This window comes from Nuphar pumila, chromosome 7, assembly GCF_984573655.1.
Source record: "Nuphar pumila chromosome 7, dmNupPumi1.hap1.1, whole genome shotgun sequence".
In the NCBI taxonomy this organism is placed as follows: domain Eukaryota; kingdom Viridiplantae; phylum Streptophyta; class Magnoliopsida; order Nymphaeales; family Nymphaeaceae; genus Nuphar; species Nuphar pumila.
This window is the reverse complement of record NC_143255.1, coordinates 40,554,200-40,572,371: the sequence shown is the minus strand read 5'-3', so window position 1 is coordinate 40,572,371 and position 18,172 is coordinate 40,554,200. Positions and strand designations below refer to the sequence as shown.

The following is an 18,172-nucleotide window of genomic DNA, read 5'->3' as shown; positions in this document are numbered from 1 at the left end:
ATCAGCTGTATCGGCTTATATCAATACTCAAGTGAATCGTTCTGTATCAGCCCAAAAATAATAAAAATTATTTCGTGTCAATCATAACGTGTGACACATTAATACTATTAAAATAAATTCAAAATAATATTAAAAATTATTTTTGGTATTTTTTTACATTTATTAAAAAATAGCCTATTCAAGCTTGCAGCACATCGATTTTCTACCGATACCCACCAATACACCCACCGATACGATAACATTAGGGGAAACTGCAAAAACCACCTGTACCACGAACCACAATGACCGGGACTATCAATTTCTCCATTGTGCATATCACAACTATCCTCTCTTGCAACGGTGGCCGGCGACGTGTCTTTGGCCTGTGAGTAGGGCATTGATTTGCCGTGAGCAATGGCCCAAGTGAGGTCTGTCTTGATCTCGATTCTGCTACATATGAGGTTCCATGAGACTTTAATTATTCTTCAACTAAAACTCGGTCTACTGACATGGTGAACCATAATTAGCTTAAGATCAAGGGAAGTCTTTGCTACCATCATTATAAAAATACTAAATTAATATAAGGTTAAACTTTTAAGGTAAATTATATATGGGCGCTTAACTTGTGGTTGAATCTACCTTTCGTTGTCTCAGGCTTTAAAGAAATCGCCAGTTTTTGAGAAATTGCTTGCTTTGCCACCTGTGTTACTTTTGCCTTCTAAGATTATTTATTTGCCCTTAATTGTAATTGCAAAAGTGTCAGTTACAAAAGTGGCATTCAATAATTTGACAATAAAAAAGTTAAAAATTGATATTTTTTTTAAGAGCTAGCTAATCATTTGAGCAATTTCTTAAAGGGTTAATCTAACATTAAACTAGTTGTGTTTTATATAAAAAATTTGATTCAATCTTATAAAAATGAATAAAACACTTTTAAAGTAATAGCATTTTAAAAAGTGCAAGGTTAATTTTTTGAGGTAAAAAATATAACTTTGATAGCTTGATAAAGTTACTATTTTAGAAAAGGTGTTTGACTTTTCAATTTTCTTCAAGTTCAAAAGACCTATAATACCCAAAAGAGTATTGTATTTTCAAAAATATCATTATTTTAAAAGCATTTTAGTCCTTTCATCTAATGTTAAACATAGCTAGTTTAATGTTAGATTAACATTTTCTTAAAAAGTTAAGCATCTAACTTAAATATTTGAAGCCCAAGGCAGGTAAACATATATGTAGGGGTGGTAAACAAGCTTAGCGAGACCAACTTGAAGGGTTTAAGCTTGGCTCATTCTTGATGCAAACCAAGCTGAGTTCGAGCTTATAATCAGCTCAAGTTAAACAAGTTGAGATTGAAGTGACTTGTTTATAGAAAAAATACATTGTTTTAGCACTGGACGAAAAAATACATATAAAATATATCTAAAAACTATTTTTTACTTCCTAACGAACACACACTAGTCTAGCCAAGCTGAGTAACTGTTGTCCATTATATTCAGCTTGCCCAGCCTATTTTATGAGTTTAAATGAGCTCTTTACGAGTCTAGAACCCCATAGAGAGAGAGTTCTAGACGGATGAAGCTTGAACCATGGCTGAATGGGCACAAATTTCCTAAACAAAATCTTATAAGTTTCTTGGGGACGACCCTCACTCTCTAATTGCCATTCTTGCCAACTCTCTCGACTTTGCAGCCTTGCTTCTGACCTCCAAGCTCTTATCCCCACCATCCATAAGTGTCACCAGGAATCTCACCAACTGTCCCCTACACACCACCCCCTTCTCATCCACCCTAGCCCTGGCCCCAACCTTCCAAACATCATCCACAAGCTTTGCATTGGTAGGTTGGTCAGTCCACTGTGGCATAGACGCCATTGGCACACCCATGCAGAGGATCTCCAAGGTTGAGTTCCACCCACAGTGGCTCACAAAGCACCCCACTGAGGGATGGCTCAACACATCCAATTGTGGACACCATGGCACCACCAATCCTTGCTCACTTGTTTCTTCCACAAATCCTTCAGGCAGCCTATTGATCCCTTGCCTCTCTGACCCTTCCTCTGACCTTTTCACCACCCACAAGAATACCCTCTTGCTCTCCTTTTAAGTCCAAGCCAATTCCTCCATCTGTTCTTTGGACAACCCCAAGACTTCCAAATGATACATACACTACCGAACCTTCTTCTTTCCTATCCAACCACTGCACGCAATAATCATTTGATGTCTCATCTGCAGCATTTCTACTTGTGTTTTTTTCATCACTAACTTGCTTCAAATAAGCAGGAGGCAGCAATGAGCCAAGAGTTTTTATAGGTTGCAAAGGGAGCATAAATTGTATTGCCTCTGCTTCAAGCTCCTTAAATGAGTTGCTTAAAACCCAATTGGTGTCACTTAATCTGCATTATCTATCCAAAACCACTGTTGTCACAGAAGGGTGCAAAAGTGAGGTACATCATGAGTTCCAAAGTCCCCCCACCTAAGCAACTTTTTTCTAACGCCATCATCTTTGCCAACCATGCCATGGCTGTAGAGGTAATATACGGCATACACAACGTATGATTGAGCCAAGGAGGCAGAAAGTATGCCTGAGGCCTTTGCAATTTCTAGCATCCAAGGCATGCCAAAGTCATACATATATAATGCATGTTGGGTGGTGTTGCTGGATGAGGTGGGAGAGGCAATGGGAGGACTACATTTGAAAACGAGCCAAGTAGGCTTCAATGTTTGATGTGTTAAGAGAGACGTTTTTTTTGGAAGGGTGACATATTCAAAACAGAAAGTTGCTATTTCCTCTCAAAAGCTATCATCTATCCTTATCATGTAGTCCTTATCTTTTTAGAAGTTTCCTTTTGTTTTCCGCCTCTACTGGTATTATCACTAGCGTGCACATCTCCTCAATATGATATGAAAAAGATATCAGGAGGAAGCTCCTCATGGATATAGGCTTCTATTGGCCAAACCACGTAGTGTGGTTGTGGTTGCTGCTCTTTCTTGGTGTTTCTCTTTACATGGTATCAAAGCGTGATATCCAAGCTGGTCGACATCAGTTCTCTGATCTCCTTCTTCATCAATCATGGCCAGTGACGGCAGAAACTCACCAAAAACTGTGATCCAAAAGCAAAATCCTAGCTTGAAGATTACTACAGCTCTCCTCAACGGAAGTAACTACCTGCCACGGTCCAAGGCAGTTGTACTGTTTCTGAGCAGTAAGGGAAAACTTGGCCACATCACAGGTAAAACTCCCAAACCCGATGTGACTGATGCCGCATATAATGATCGGCAAAAGGCAGATCACCTTGTGATGGCTTGGCTTCTGCATTCTATGAAAGCAAACATAGCAGAAGGATACTTGTTTATTAAAACTGCTATGGATCTATGGAATGCCCTAAAAGATTTGTATGGGCAACAAAACAATGTTGCTAGAATCTATCAGCTTCAACAGCAGATTGCTCAACTCCAAAAAGGAGATAAACCATTCCATAGTTATTTGAATACCCTAAGAGGTATGTGGGACGAACTCAACCATTATCGCTCTATTACCAATGACGTCAATACGTTGAAACAAAGAGAGGAGGAAGACAAAGTTTTTAAAATCCTTGCCGAATTAAGTCAAGAATATGAGAACGTTCGTAGTCAAATCTTGATGACTAATTAATACTCCTCTTTCATTGAATACTATTTGTTCTATAATTCAAAGGAAAGAAACTCGTAAAACCGTTATGGGATCCCAACAAAAGACTGAGGAAGAGACCCATGATAGAATTGCTTACACATCTTCAAATCTGCTTGGTCCTAAGTCTAATAGCAATACCTATCAAAATCGAAATAGACCAAAGTTTAAGTGCAGTCACTGTAAGAAGACCGACCACACCAGGGGCAGATGCTGGGAGATTCATGAAAAGCCCGTGAGAGGAAAAAATAATGAAAAGGAGGGACGCCTAACTACTAATGTGGACGACCTTGCCAAACTCCTTTAGCAACTTACTCATTCAAATCTAGCCATATCGACTGCAAATGACCAGCAAGAGGGCAAAGAAGAAATTTTAGGTACTCCTCTAGCTTACAATGCTATTTCTTGTTCCAACAAATGGATTCTTGATTCTGGAGCCACCGAACACATGACTAGTCACAATACTTTGATTGATGACATTATCTTTAGATCAAAAAATCTTGTTCAAATTGTTAATGATGCTCTTGTGTCGGTTCAAGGGATTGGTCATGCCTTTTTCTTTCAAGGGAAGGCTAAAGAAGTACTTTTGTTGTCCAATTTCCCAGTTAATCTTATCTCTATCAGCAAAATAACCAAGTCGTGTAATTGCTTGGCTATCTTCTCGGCTAATCAAGTTAAGTTTCAGGATATTTAGAGCAAGCGGATGATTGGTAGAGGACAAGAGAAGAATATGCTATATGTTCTTAAAAATAACCCTGTGAGTTTTAATGTGCAGAAAGCTGGCATCAAAGACTTGGTCATCCTTCTGACAAAATTTTGAACATTATGTTTTCGTCATTGGTTAGTGATAGTAGTTCTTGCGATGCATGTCAATATGCAAACAAACAAGAAGATCTTTTAACATATCTGAAAATCGATGCAATTTGAGCTTGTTCATTCAGATGTTTGGGGAACAGCCCCTATCACTTCTTATTTAGGATTCAAATATTTCTCTACCTTTATTGATGACCATTCTCATGCCATGTGGATTTATTTTTTGAAAAATAAGAGTGAAGTTTTAAATGCCTTTAAGAATGTTTGCTTCATGGTTCAAACTTAATTTGGTGTCAAAATTAAAAAATTGAGATCCGATAATGGTGGGGAGTATATTAGTGAGATCTTTAAAAGGTATATGGCTCAAGAAAGTATTTTACGTCAAAATACATGTGTCGGCATGCCACAACAAAATGACATTGCCGAAAGAAAAAATTAGTAACTTCTCAATGTTGCTCATGCTCTCATGTTTCAAAGCAATATTCCCAAATCCTTTTGGAATGAGGCTGTGTCCACCACTGCGTATATTATTAACCGGATATCGACTTCGGCTATTGAGAATCAAACTCTCATAAAGTTAATTTGGGGAAAGGAAATGTCTTTAACTCATCTTAGAGTTTTTGGGTGTAAGTGTTATGTTCATATCCAAGAAGGTCATAGAAGCAAATTAGATAAACGTGCAGTGAAATGCATTTTTTGGGCTATTCCACTATTAAGAAAGGTTTTAAATGCTATGATCCAAAGAATAAACACTATAAAAAATTTATGGATTAGCGACGATCGCAATCTATCGCTAATTCATTGCCAAACCGTCGTTGTAGAGTTTAGCGATGGATAACTTTCATCACAAATTTCTAGTCGCTAATTAGTGACGAAACATATATGTCACTACTTCCGTCGCTAAATTGCGACAAATTAACGAATGCTATGATTCATCGCAAGGTCGTTGTTAATCTGCAGAGATTTGGTTTTGAGACAGATACGAATCTGTCGCTAATTTCGTTGCTATTATAGCGATGAAATTGCGATGGATTAAAATTCGTCGCAAAACATCATCTGATTCACTTTTTGCGATGGATAAATATCCGTCCCTAATCTGTCGCTAAATTAGAGGATGATACTAATTAGCGACGGATATTATTCGTCGTTAATCCATCATAAAAAAAAATTTTAAAAATTTTGTTTAAAATATAAATATCGAGAAAAAAATTCTCGTGATACAATTTATATATCCTGTGTATAAAAAACAAAGTACACATAAAAAATACATATACAAAGCAACTAAAACAATTTATCGATCCACTATAATGCTCACCAAGTTCTAATTATTTACAAGTGAACATTTATAATGAGTTTATTTTAAAACAACAAGAATGTACAACAAATTCAACACATGAATCTAATCATCGCTAAGATTTTGTGCATCATCTTCTTCATTGTCTCGATCTGCGCCTTCATCCATGCCTCCATCAGCTCCTCTACGCTGATTATCTCCAGCATCCTATAAGAGAAAAGAAAGGTTAGTATTGATAAACAAAATATAATAAAATAAAATATATGCAATGCACCTAATCTAAGGCAATCAAAGTAACATGAGTGAATTACACATAGACTAGCTAGCAATAAAGTGAAGGATATTAACAGAATTCAAATATGTGTTTTAAGGCTGACAGAAAAAAATTTATAGTGATTCAATCATGCAAATATGTGTTATAAGGTTGTCAAAAAACTCTCATAGTGATTCAATCATGCATATATGTGTTCTAAGGTAGTGAAAAAACTTTCATAGTAATGGAACCATGCTTATATGTGTTCTAATGTAGTAAAAAAACTTTAATAGTGATGAAATCATGCATATATGTGTTATAAGGCAGTAAAAAACTTTTATAGTGATGAAATCATGCTCATATGTGATGAAATAATGCATATACTAGCTTGAAATCTAACGACATGAAACTTTCATACCTGACAGGCACCTACAGCCGAAGTTTTTTTATCTCGAAAAAAGCTACACAACTCATTACGGACAATGTCAGAAATTGCTTCATGTAAATAGTCGTGCATTGTGTCAGTAACAAGCTGGCAGACACCATCCCAAGAATTAGGCGGGTCAGTCGGATGCTTGGAGCTGATGCTGGCGAAAGAACTCTGAGAGTCGTGGTTGGAGGAAGTAACGACTGGTGAGGTATTCATATTACTCCCAAACCCAAACACACGACCCTTTTTGGGTTCACCTGTTGCAGTCACCCATGCTGCAGGATCAAAAGGCGGATGCTGATTGGAGTCATTGCCATATCACTCTACCATCTGTTGCTCGTAATACTCCTACAAAGCAATGATTACAATGTGAATTAATAATTAAGAATTACAATGTTTATGATAACTTGTATATTAGAATGTTTATTAATATAATAAATATATACCATTGTCGTTCTCACCTTCTCTAATACGAACTCTCTCATGGTTTTACGTTTATGTGTTTCAATAAACACATCCTTGTAAGGCACAATGCTTCCTTTTTCTCCTTCTTGCGAAGTTAAATGATAAAAAAATTACTTAACAGGTATGCAACAATACTTATAAATTTGATAATATATATATTGATGAGTTATCATTTTCTTCAGGTGGCTCCCAAAAGTCCTAGATCCACCTGGGCATCGAACACCTTCGCTCGGTTTTGTGCAGCCTTCGCTGAGCGATTTCGAAATTCATACCCCGCCCACTTATCGCACATTGCATCCAAAAAATCTGACCTGATAGTAGGAGGGCCATGGCTCTTCCACTATAATTGATCATTTATCCCGCAAGATGTTTTTCTTGCTGAAGTCTTCATATTGTGAAGTATGTCTGCAAATCGACTAGCAGCCACACCTTTCTTGCGTCCTGCTCCTCCATCGCAGTCGCAAAGCGATTCGAAACCTACAAATAATTTCAGAAACTTAGTAGACATGACCAAAACAAAAAATTAAATATGAAACACATTAGCTATGAGAAACGATTGTATAACATAAATGAGGACCACAATCTATCCAACACCTTCGTCGGGTACTCTTTCCATTGAGCGACCGGTCCTGGTAGATGGTGAACTAGTGACTGCCTAATATCTCGTATTACTTCTTATGGCTCAAACCTCACACTGCACGTGAATTGGTACACATTATCTATCAATATATAATATTTATAAGATAAGTGAAAATAAAATACTTATGGTCGATTATTGATATATACTATTTAAATAAGTCATTGTGTGTCAGACTGAGAAGACTCTGCATCCAGCGTTGTCTCGTGACTTGTATGAACAACTGGTATAGATGGGTCATGTGCAAGCGAAACATCATCTATAGAAAAATGAGTTAGAAATTCACACAATGCGTATTTAAACTAATTAAGTATACAATTAGTTGAATGATATACCGATCGAAGCAACCCATGAAGATAAAGGTTGTAACTGACTACCACTGGGTGCTCGACCATTGTGACCTCCACGAACCATATTCTAACAAATAAAAAATATCATACAATACATTCAAACATTGCAATACATTCAAATCATTGCAATACATTTTAATACATTCAAATCATTCATAATAAATATTGTAATACATTAAACATAAGATATGACACCACTTGCTAATCATGAAAATAACTTTATGCAAGACATTCACATATTGCAATGCATTCAAATCATAACGTTATACCTATCAAAGATACATAATTAAATAAAAAATAACTTCATGCAATACATTCAAACATTGCAATACCTTCAAATCATTCAAATCGTTGTAATACATTTCAATACATTCAAATCATTTACATCAAATATTGCACTACATTAAAACATAAGATATGGCATCACTTGCTAATCATGAAAATAACTTCATGCAAGACATTCAAATATTGCAATACATTTAAATAATTTAAATCATTGCAATACATTCAAATCATAACTCTATACCTATCAAAGATACATAATCAAATAAAAATTAACTTCATGCAATGCATTCAAACATTGCAATACCTTCAAATCATTCAAATCATTGCAATACATTCAAATCATTCACATCAAATATTGCAATACATTAAAACATAAGATATGACATCACTTGCTAATCATGAAAATAACTTCATGCAAGACATTCACATATTGCAATGCATTCAAATCATTACAATACATTCAAATAACTCTATACCAATCAAAGATACATAATCGAATAAAAAATAAGTTTATACAATACATTCAAACATTGCAATACCTTCAAATCATTCAAATCATTGCAATACATTTCAATACATTCAAATCATTCACATCAAATATTGCAATACATTAAAACATAAGATATGACATCACTTGTTAATCATGAAAATAACTTCATGCAAGATATTCAAATATTGCAATACATTCAAATCATTTACATCAAATATTGTAATATATTAAAATATAAGATATGACATCACTTGCTAATCATGGATAACTTATCATTAACTTGTAATACAATTGGATCAGTTACATAACTCTATATCTTCATGGATACATAATCAAATAAAAAACAACTTCATGCAAGACATTCAAATATTGCAATACCTTCAAATCATTTAAATCATTGCAATACACTAGCTCGAGAATGCTTCATCATCACTTGTTTGACTTTCATATTCTTCCTCCTCCTCCTCTTCATCATCTTCTTCATTAGGCGTTCATCTCCTTGGTATATTATTTGGATCACATTCTTTCATACATGTGCCATCGGACAATGGAGATATGACATGAATACCATGTGCGACATCGTGACCATAAGAGAAGTCATACATATCATCTGATTGATAGTAATCACTCTCTTCAGTTAACTTGTCTTCTTGTAACTGATCATACTTGGGGTATAGTTTAGACTTCACCTTTCAAACTGCCACCATTCATTTCTATCTGACTTCCTTGTACTCGGATATGAAGTATAGTAAACATGTTGAGTTTGCAAGGCTAATATGAATGGTTCAAATGTTCCAAACCTTGATTTATGATTCATCTCTACAATGCCTGAGGCTTTGTCGACTCTTGTTGCTGTATGATCAAACCAATGACACTTGAATAAAGTTACCCTATTATTTATGCCTAAGTAAGTCAACTCCATTATTTCTTCTATAACACCATAGTAGTCACGTTCATTATCACCGTAGCTGCTACCCTTGACACACACACCACTATTCATCATTGACTTGTTTACACCAAAGTCTTTTGTATGGAATCGATAACCATTTACAATGTACCCGTTATAACATTGCACAACTTTGGTCGGACCATTTTGTAAATCACATATTCCTTGATCATTAACATCACCAAGGCGGACCTACAAGCATAAACAATGATTGTGATCACGACCAATTAAGTAACTTATTGTTGTTTACATGAAAAAATATGTGTTATCGTCCTTACCAACTCTTTCAACCATGTCACAAACTTATTTTCACGTTCTTTATGTACTACTGCATCAGTGAGATATGAAAGTTCTCTTCACAACTCCAGATCAAATCGTCTGCACTTAATAAATACTTATATTATCGAACCATGTACGCATATATAGAACTTAGTGTTATATATTAAGTATACTTACTTGATATATGGGTCGATCGCTGAGCAATTAAAAAGGATATAGATTTATGTTGCGTCTTACTCTCGATCTTCCAACTGTCTTGACCGGCAACTGCCAAAGGCATGCCCAAGCGGTTGAAATATCAATAGTTTGTCAGCTACAATAAATTGTTCTTTATCATCATTACGAGATGGGCATGTGTAATGTGTTGGAATATAAGGTTTAAAGTACATAGATGAGAAATTTGAAATATCTTCTAAAGTGTACACCTCACAATTAGAACCCTCTACTCTTGCTTTATTCTGAACCTTTTTTTTTGAGGTCAAACATGCATCTGTCAACAATATACATCTCGTAATACAATAAATTTCTCAAAAGTATTGAAGAGATCAATATAAAAAAAATATACCTTTCAAATGGGTACATCCACCGATATTGCATAGGACCACCAACCCTCAGTTCATATGGCAAATGTATGATCACATGTTTTATAACATCGAAAAATGCTGACAGAAATATCTTCTCTAGCTGACAAATAGTAGAGACGATAGAATCCTCGAGATTCTTTATCTCAGATACTATGACTTCCGATGCGCACAATATTCTAAAAAATCTACTCAACTCAGATAATACCCCCCATATAGATTTGTCTAACATATCATGGAATGATAGGGGTATCAACCGTTGCATAATGACATGACAATCATGGCTCTTCAACCCATATAATTATTCCTCGTCTATCTTCATAACCTGAGCAATGTTAGAGACATATCCATTTGAAAATCTCAACTGTCTCAACCATTGACATACCTGCTTTATTTGATCTGGTCCAAGCACGTACCTTGCCTTTGGTTTCAGTACTTTGCCATTGTACTCTTTGAGTTCCAAAAACATATTACTTTTAAATTCATACGTGCCTTCAGAATATCCTTCGTTTTTCCTTTAACATTCATTACCGTATTGAACACATTATCAAACACATTTTTCTCCACATGCACCACATCCAAATTATGTCATCTCAATAAGGTCGACCAATACGGTAGTTCCCAAAATATAGATTTCTTTATTCAATTGTGATCCTTCCTAAATCCAAGGAAGGGCGTCGAGCTACGAACATCTGTCAGTCCATAAGAAAAGTATCACAATCTTCTTAAAATCTCTATGCAAGACAACCGTATAGGTGAACCTTCCATTTCAGTTGTGCCTAATTGGAACACATTTCTTTGTCGTCGAAATGGATGGTCACTAAGTAAAAATTGATGGTGACAATCAAACCAACATGGCTTTCTTCCATGCTTCAATCTAAAAGATTGTGTATCCTCCATACACTATGGACATGCCAACCTCCCATGTGTGCTCCAATCAGATAACATATCATATGCAGGGAAGTCACTGATTGCCCATAGAACATCGGCCTTCATATTGAAATTTTATTTTTTGTGGGCATCATACGTGAGAACACCGTCATCCCACAATATTTTTAGTTCATCAATCAATGACCTTAAATATACATCAAGATTTTGGCTCGGAGAGGTCGGACCAGGGATCAATAGAGACAAGAAAAGATTTTGATGCTTCATACACATGCTTGGAGGAAAGTTGTATGGGGTGACAAATACTGGCCAACACGAGTATGAAGTTGATCTACCCCCAAATGGATTAAATCCATCTGTACATAAACCGAGACTAACATTTCTCACTTCCATTGTGAAGGTCTGATGAGTACGATCAAAGTGCTTCCAAGCTTTCGCGTCAACAGGATGCGTGATTTTGTCTTCATCATGTCAAACTTTATTTGCATGCCATCTCATGTGTTTAGCTATCCTCGAAGATATACAATCGTTGCAATCTAGGGATGAGAGGGAAGTAGCGAAGCGACTTGTATGCCACTTCTTTTGACCTCGTGCTAACATTGCCTCTTATCTTTGGCTTGAACCGAGGATGCCCACATGGCGGGTATGATCTGTTGTTTTTCTGATCTTTGAAATATAACATGCAGTGATTTGGATAAGCATCTAGATTTTGATACCACATACCTACAACATTGACCATAACCTTCGCACGATAAAAATTTTATGGCAATTTCTCATCTTTGGGCAACATACTCTTCACAATAGAGCACAGACGGTCAAAACATGATTGATTAAAATTAAACTCAGACTTCATATTCAGTAATTAAAGAACTGCAGACAAGATAGTGTAGCTCTCGCAATCATTTCAAAGTGGCTCATCAACATCTCGAAGTAAATAATAAAATCTACTAGCTGCATCGTTTGTTGATTCTTTCTCTACCCCAGTTGGTACATTAATATGATTCATAGCAGAACCCAGTTCTGGTCTTGCGACATCAAATATCAAATCCATATATAGATTATCGTGCACCACATCCACCCGTGTGTTAAAATTGTTCCTAAATTCTTCACCATGAAGCGTCTAATTCTGATAATCACTCACAAAACCCTTCCTATATAGGTGATGTCTAACACCATGTGGTTCTACAAATCGATTGTTCTTACACATCGTGCAGAGGCACCTAATCTGACCTATGAGATCCAATGTACTGACACTTACTGTTACAAATTCAATAAAACTGTCAACATCATCCATATGTTCAAGTGATACCTCATTGTCAACTATCCTACGATACATCCATTCATGGTTTGTAGTCATTTTGTTCTATGATGTTACGAATATTATCCTAACCAGTTAAAAGAGAATCATAAGAATGCCATGATGAAGAAAATATCAAATTTATCATGCATTCATGGTAGATGTAATGATTTGATATATATCACACACATAATATATATATATATATAATATCATTCAATCACAAGAACTATGATGCATACGTTGATAACTTAATATTTTCATGTGCAAAACCATTCATTTGAACATGTTTGAAGCATTGATAACTTATTATTCATTTTCATGTGCAAACTCATTTATAACACGATACATTCCTCTGAAGCATGTTTTCATGATACAATTTCACATGAAATGCATAATCAAATTGAAAGTAACTTCATGCAAGCATGGATACAATCACATCAAATATTGCAATACATTCAAATCATTCATATCAAAACAATATCAAACATGTACCTACAACAAACACACTTCAATATCCCGCTAACTACTACCATGACTAGCATGAAATCCGAAATCCAAAAATAAGAACACTTCTAATTTCATATATTAAAATTATGCTCAGCATGATCTCCAAACTCCATCAAAGCAGACTTAGATATCCACAACTAAGTGAGTGTGTGAACAGAAAAGTGTTGCATCCAAGAAATTAAATAACCTATGATGTGATTGCGTCACTTACTCACCACTGGTATTTACCCGATTTGCATTGCTTTTGTCTTTGCATTTTTTTTATTTCTTTTTGCATTATATTTTTAACTGTATGTGATGCTTAGCACTAAGCATTGCGCAATTAGCTCAGCTACGCACCTGTAAAGCATAAATACATAAAATAATACAATACAAAATAATCTACTGGCGAGAGGAAGACCGTAAGACAGGCAGACAAGGAGGGGGCTTTGCCCCTCCCTGGCAAAAAAAGAATAGGGAGGGGGTCGAGCCCCTCCCTCGCATCTCGTAAGACAGGGAGACAGAGAGGGGGCTCAGCCCCTCCCTGGCGAAAAAAGAACAGGGAGGGAGTCGAGTCCCTCCCTCGCATCCCGTAAGACAGGGAGACAGGGAGGGGGCTCAGCCCCTCCCTTAAAAAAAAAAAGAACAGGTAGGGGCCAATCCCCTCCCTCGCATCTCGTAAGACAGGGAGGGGGCTCAACCCCTCCCTTAAAAAAAAAAAAGAACAGGTAGGGGCCAAGCTCCTCCCTCGCATCCCGTAAGACAGGGAGGGGGCTCGGCCCCTCCCTGGCAAAAAAAAAATAGGGAGGGGGCCGAGCCCCCTCCCTCGCATCCCGTAAGACAAAGAGACAGGTAGGGGGCTCGGCCCCTCCCTGGTGAAAAAAAATAGGGAGGGGGCCGAGCCCCTCCCTCGCATCCCGTAAGACAGAGAGACATGGAGGGGGATCGACCCCTCTCTGGCAAAAAAAAAATAGGGAAGGGTCTTGGCCTCTCCCTAGCGAAAAAAAAAACAAGGAGGGGGCCGAGCCCCTCCCTCGCATCCCGTAAGACAGGGAGGGGGCTCGACCCCTGCCTGGCAAAAAAATAATAGGGAGGGGGCCGAGCCCCTCCCTCGCATCCCGTAAGATTGAGAGACAGGGAGGGGTCTCGACCCTTCTCTGGCGAAAAGGGAAACAGAGAGATTCGGGGGTTACCAACAAAAAAAGAGAAAAAATGTGCTCATCGATCGGTAAAAAAGGAAAGAGAGAGGGGATTCAGGGGTTACCGATGACGAAAGATGGGTGACGGACGATCGACGATGTATGACGGGTGACGAGCGATGGATGAGGGGCAGCGGGCGACCGACGATGGGCGACGGGCAAAGGGCAATGGGCGGGGGATGAAACAGAAAGAAAGGGGCTCACATTAAGGTTTTACGGTGAAAATTAGTGACAGATTAGCGACAGAAATATTTCATCGCTTATCCATCGCAAAGTAGCAACATAAAATTTCTGTCGTTGATCTATCGCTAAGTTGCGACGGAGTTTGAGACAACATTTTTTTGTCGAGAATCCATTGCTAATTAGCGACGGATTCGTGATAGAATGTTTTCCATCGCTAATTCCACAAATAATTTGAATGTTAGCGACAAATAGTTTTCTCTAGCTAATTCATCACAAATTTATGATCGAAAAAATCCATCACAAATTTCCGTCGCTAATTAGAGTTTTTCTTGTGGTGAAAATGCTCTACACATCCAGAGATATAGAGTTTTTTAAAAATGAGACTTATTTTCAAAAGAAAAATGGGGACGAAATTCAGGGGGAGCATATGGTGAAAGAAAATGCCATTCTCCTTATAGTCTACAGTCTAGAATTCAATAACCAAGAAAACATTGGTGCATGACTAAATCATGCAAGTAGCTCGAATGACAATAATGACCAAATTATCGTGCAACCTCGTAGGTCATCCCAAACTACTCGAACTCCTACTCACCTACAAGTTTTTTATACATATCTTGTAAGGAGGCCTGACACCCATCCCATTGAAAACTACGTTGATTTTTCAAAAGTCTTCAATAACTATTTTGCCTTTCTTTGGAAAATATACTCTCAAAGCGAACCACAAAACTTCTTAGAAGCCAAAAAAGATCCAAATTGGATGACTACTATAAAGGAGGAATTAAGTGCATGCCCTTGAAAAGAATAATACATGGGATATCGTGCACTTGCCTCTCGAAAAAAACTTGTAGGATGCAGATGGATCTATAAAATCAAATACAACAGTGATGGTTCAGTTGAAAGATATAAAGCCAGAGTGGTTGCTAAAGGCTACACCCAAATGGAAGGCATGGACTATGATGAGACATTTACCCTAGTTACAAAGATGAGTTCTATATGGATTCTTCTATCTGTGGCCACAAATAAGGAGTGAAAAACCTATCAGCTCGACATAAAAAAATGCCTTCCTTCATGGTGACCTTCTTGAAGAGGTATACATGAAAATTTCTCAGTGTCTTCAATACTCAGGTAAAAATATGGTATGTAAACTAAAAAAATCCCTATACAGACTAAAACAATTCTCTCGAGCGTGGTTTGCCAAACTCAGTGAAGCTCTTATCTCTTTTGGTTTTGTTAAAAGTGAAGCAGATCGTTCAATGTTTGTCACAAAACAGCACAACAAGACCACCATTGTCTTAGTCTATGTGGATGATATAATTCTTACAGGTGATGATGATTCCTTAATTGCAAATCTCAAGGAGTACCTTTATAAAAAATTCAAAATTAAAGACTTAGGAAAATTAAGATACTTTTTTAGAATTGAAGTAGCTCACTTTGGACAAGGGATATTTATATGTCAACGAAAGTATACTCTAGACCTCTTGAAAGAAACATGTATGTTGGGTTGCAAACCATCCAAAACTTTTATCGAGGTCAATCACAAATTAAAACAAGACGTTGGGGAGCTCATTAAAGATGTTTCAAGCTTTCAGAGGTTGATAGGCAAGCTTATCTATCTGACTATTACTCGACCAGACATAACATATGCGGTTAATGTCATTAGCCAATACATGCATTCTCCTCGAACACCATATTTGAAGCCGCTCACAGAATTCTGAGGTATCTAAAGGCTACTCTTGGTAAAGGAATTCTCATGAGTTGACATAATGATCTCAGTATTGTTGGGTATAGTGATGCTGATTGGGCTGGAGATATAAATGATAAAAGATCTACTACAAACTATTGTACCATAGTTGAAAAAAAACCTGGTTACATGGAGAAGTAAAAAACAAAGTGTGGTAACATGTTCAAGTGTCGAGGCAGAATACAGAGCAATGGCTTCAACAACTTGTGAGTTAGTATAAATAAAGCAACTGCTTCAGAACATAGGAATCAAAATTACAAAGCCAATGGAAATGAGGTATGATAACCAAGCTGCTATTCACATTGGAGCAAATCCCGTATTTCATGAAAGGATTAAGCACATTGAGGTGGACTGCCACGTTGTTAGAGAAAAGGTTCAAAGCAAGGTTATATCAACTCCATTTTATCAGAAGTGATGATCAATTGGCGGATATATTTACCAAAGCCCTGGAAAATGACAAATTCACAGGAATATGCAACAAGTTGGGGCTAATTGATATCAGCTCTTCAACTTGAGGGGGTGTGTTAAGAGAGACATTTTTTTGGAAGGGTGACATATTCAAAACATAAAGTTGTTATTTTCTCTCAAAAGCTATCGTCTATCCTTATCATGTAGTCCTTGTCTTTTTAGAAGTTTCCTTTTGTTTTCTGTCTCTACTTGTATTATAAGTAGCCTATACTTCTCCTCAATATGATATGAAGAAGATATCAGGAGCAAGCTCCTCGTGGATACAGGCTTCTACTGGCTAAACCACATAAATAGTGTCTAGTGTGGTTGTTGCTTTTTCTTGGTGTTTCTCTTTACATGATTCATCTCCCTTCATGGTCAGGTGGTTGGTTCCCATTTAGAAGGACTCAAATTGGAGGTGGGGAAGCTCATTGGAATCTTTCTTGAGAGTTGGTTCTATGGCATGGTCGGTAGAGATGAAGGTGACCAGAAGAAAGGAAGAAGCAAGTAGCCTTGCTAGTTGGATCAAAGGATTGATTGATGTGTCCTTGTGCAGGGTAGGCTACAATAAAGATGTGGTGTTGCGCAGATCCCTCCTTAGCCATCTTCTCCTTTGTTGTTTCTCTTCTGGTTTGTTATGGCAGGGCTTTATGCGGAGAGAAGATGATGCCAAGGTTGATTGTTATGGAAACGTGTTTGGTTACACTTGGCATGATTTTTGGGTACGTGAACCAAAACCAACAGCATCCATTTAGACAAAAGAACCACGTTTCCTTTTACAGGAAAAAGTTTAAATGTGATCTTTTCCTAACCTCAAAGGTGATGTACTAGCTGGGCCCAGCTGTTATGAGCCTTGGTCAGGTTATTATCCTCTCTATCTCTTAAACATGTTAAAATGAAAATTGATATACATTACAACTAATTTGTCTTTTAGGTATCCCATTTTAGAAAATGCATATAGTGCCAATGTGCCATTAATCTGACTTGAACCCATTCAGGTGTAACTAGTGCTGGTAAATGAGCTCAATGAACCGAACAGGGGCCGTTCAGGCTAGGCTCATTTAAAGTCAGGTTGTGTTTGGGCTCAGCTCAGCTGACTTTTGCGAGCCAAGCTCAGGCTTACTCATTCAAGTAAAAAGGGCTTTTATTGTTAGTCCTTAGTGAGCATGAAACCATTGACTTGGTCGTTGGAAGTATATGCATATACCTAATATTGAGCAATCAAGAACCACATCAATAAGAATGATAGTAACCAAAAAACACAAAATATACATGATTCGGTCTATGACCTACGTCCAAGGGCAAATGGAAGCAAAATTTCTTTATGATGAACCAGGATGTGAGCATCCAAAACCCTCAATCTCAAAGACCCAAAGAAGTTCTCTTACATCCCACCGAAAGCTCCATTTTTATTACTCTTAAACATAAGGCGACAAAGTTTAATCAAGGCTCGCTCATCCC

At 37.2% G+C, this 18,172-nt stretch overlaps 1 pseudogene; it reads right to left on the bottom strand.

Moving 5' to 3' along the window:
• Positions 1–1,624: 1,624 nt before the first annotated feature.
• LOC149832022 (UDP glycosyltransferase 9-like) overlaps positions 1,625–18,172 on the bottom strand; it is a 35,651-nt pseudogene continuing 19,103 nt past the window's right edge.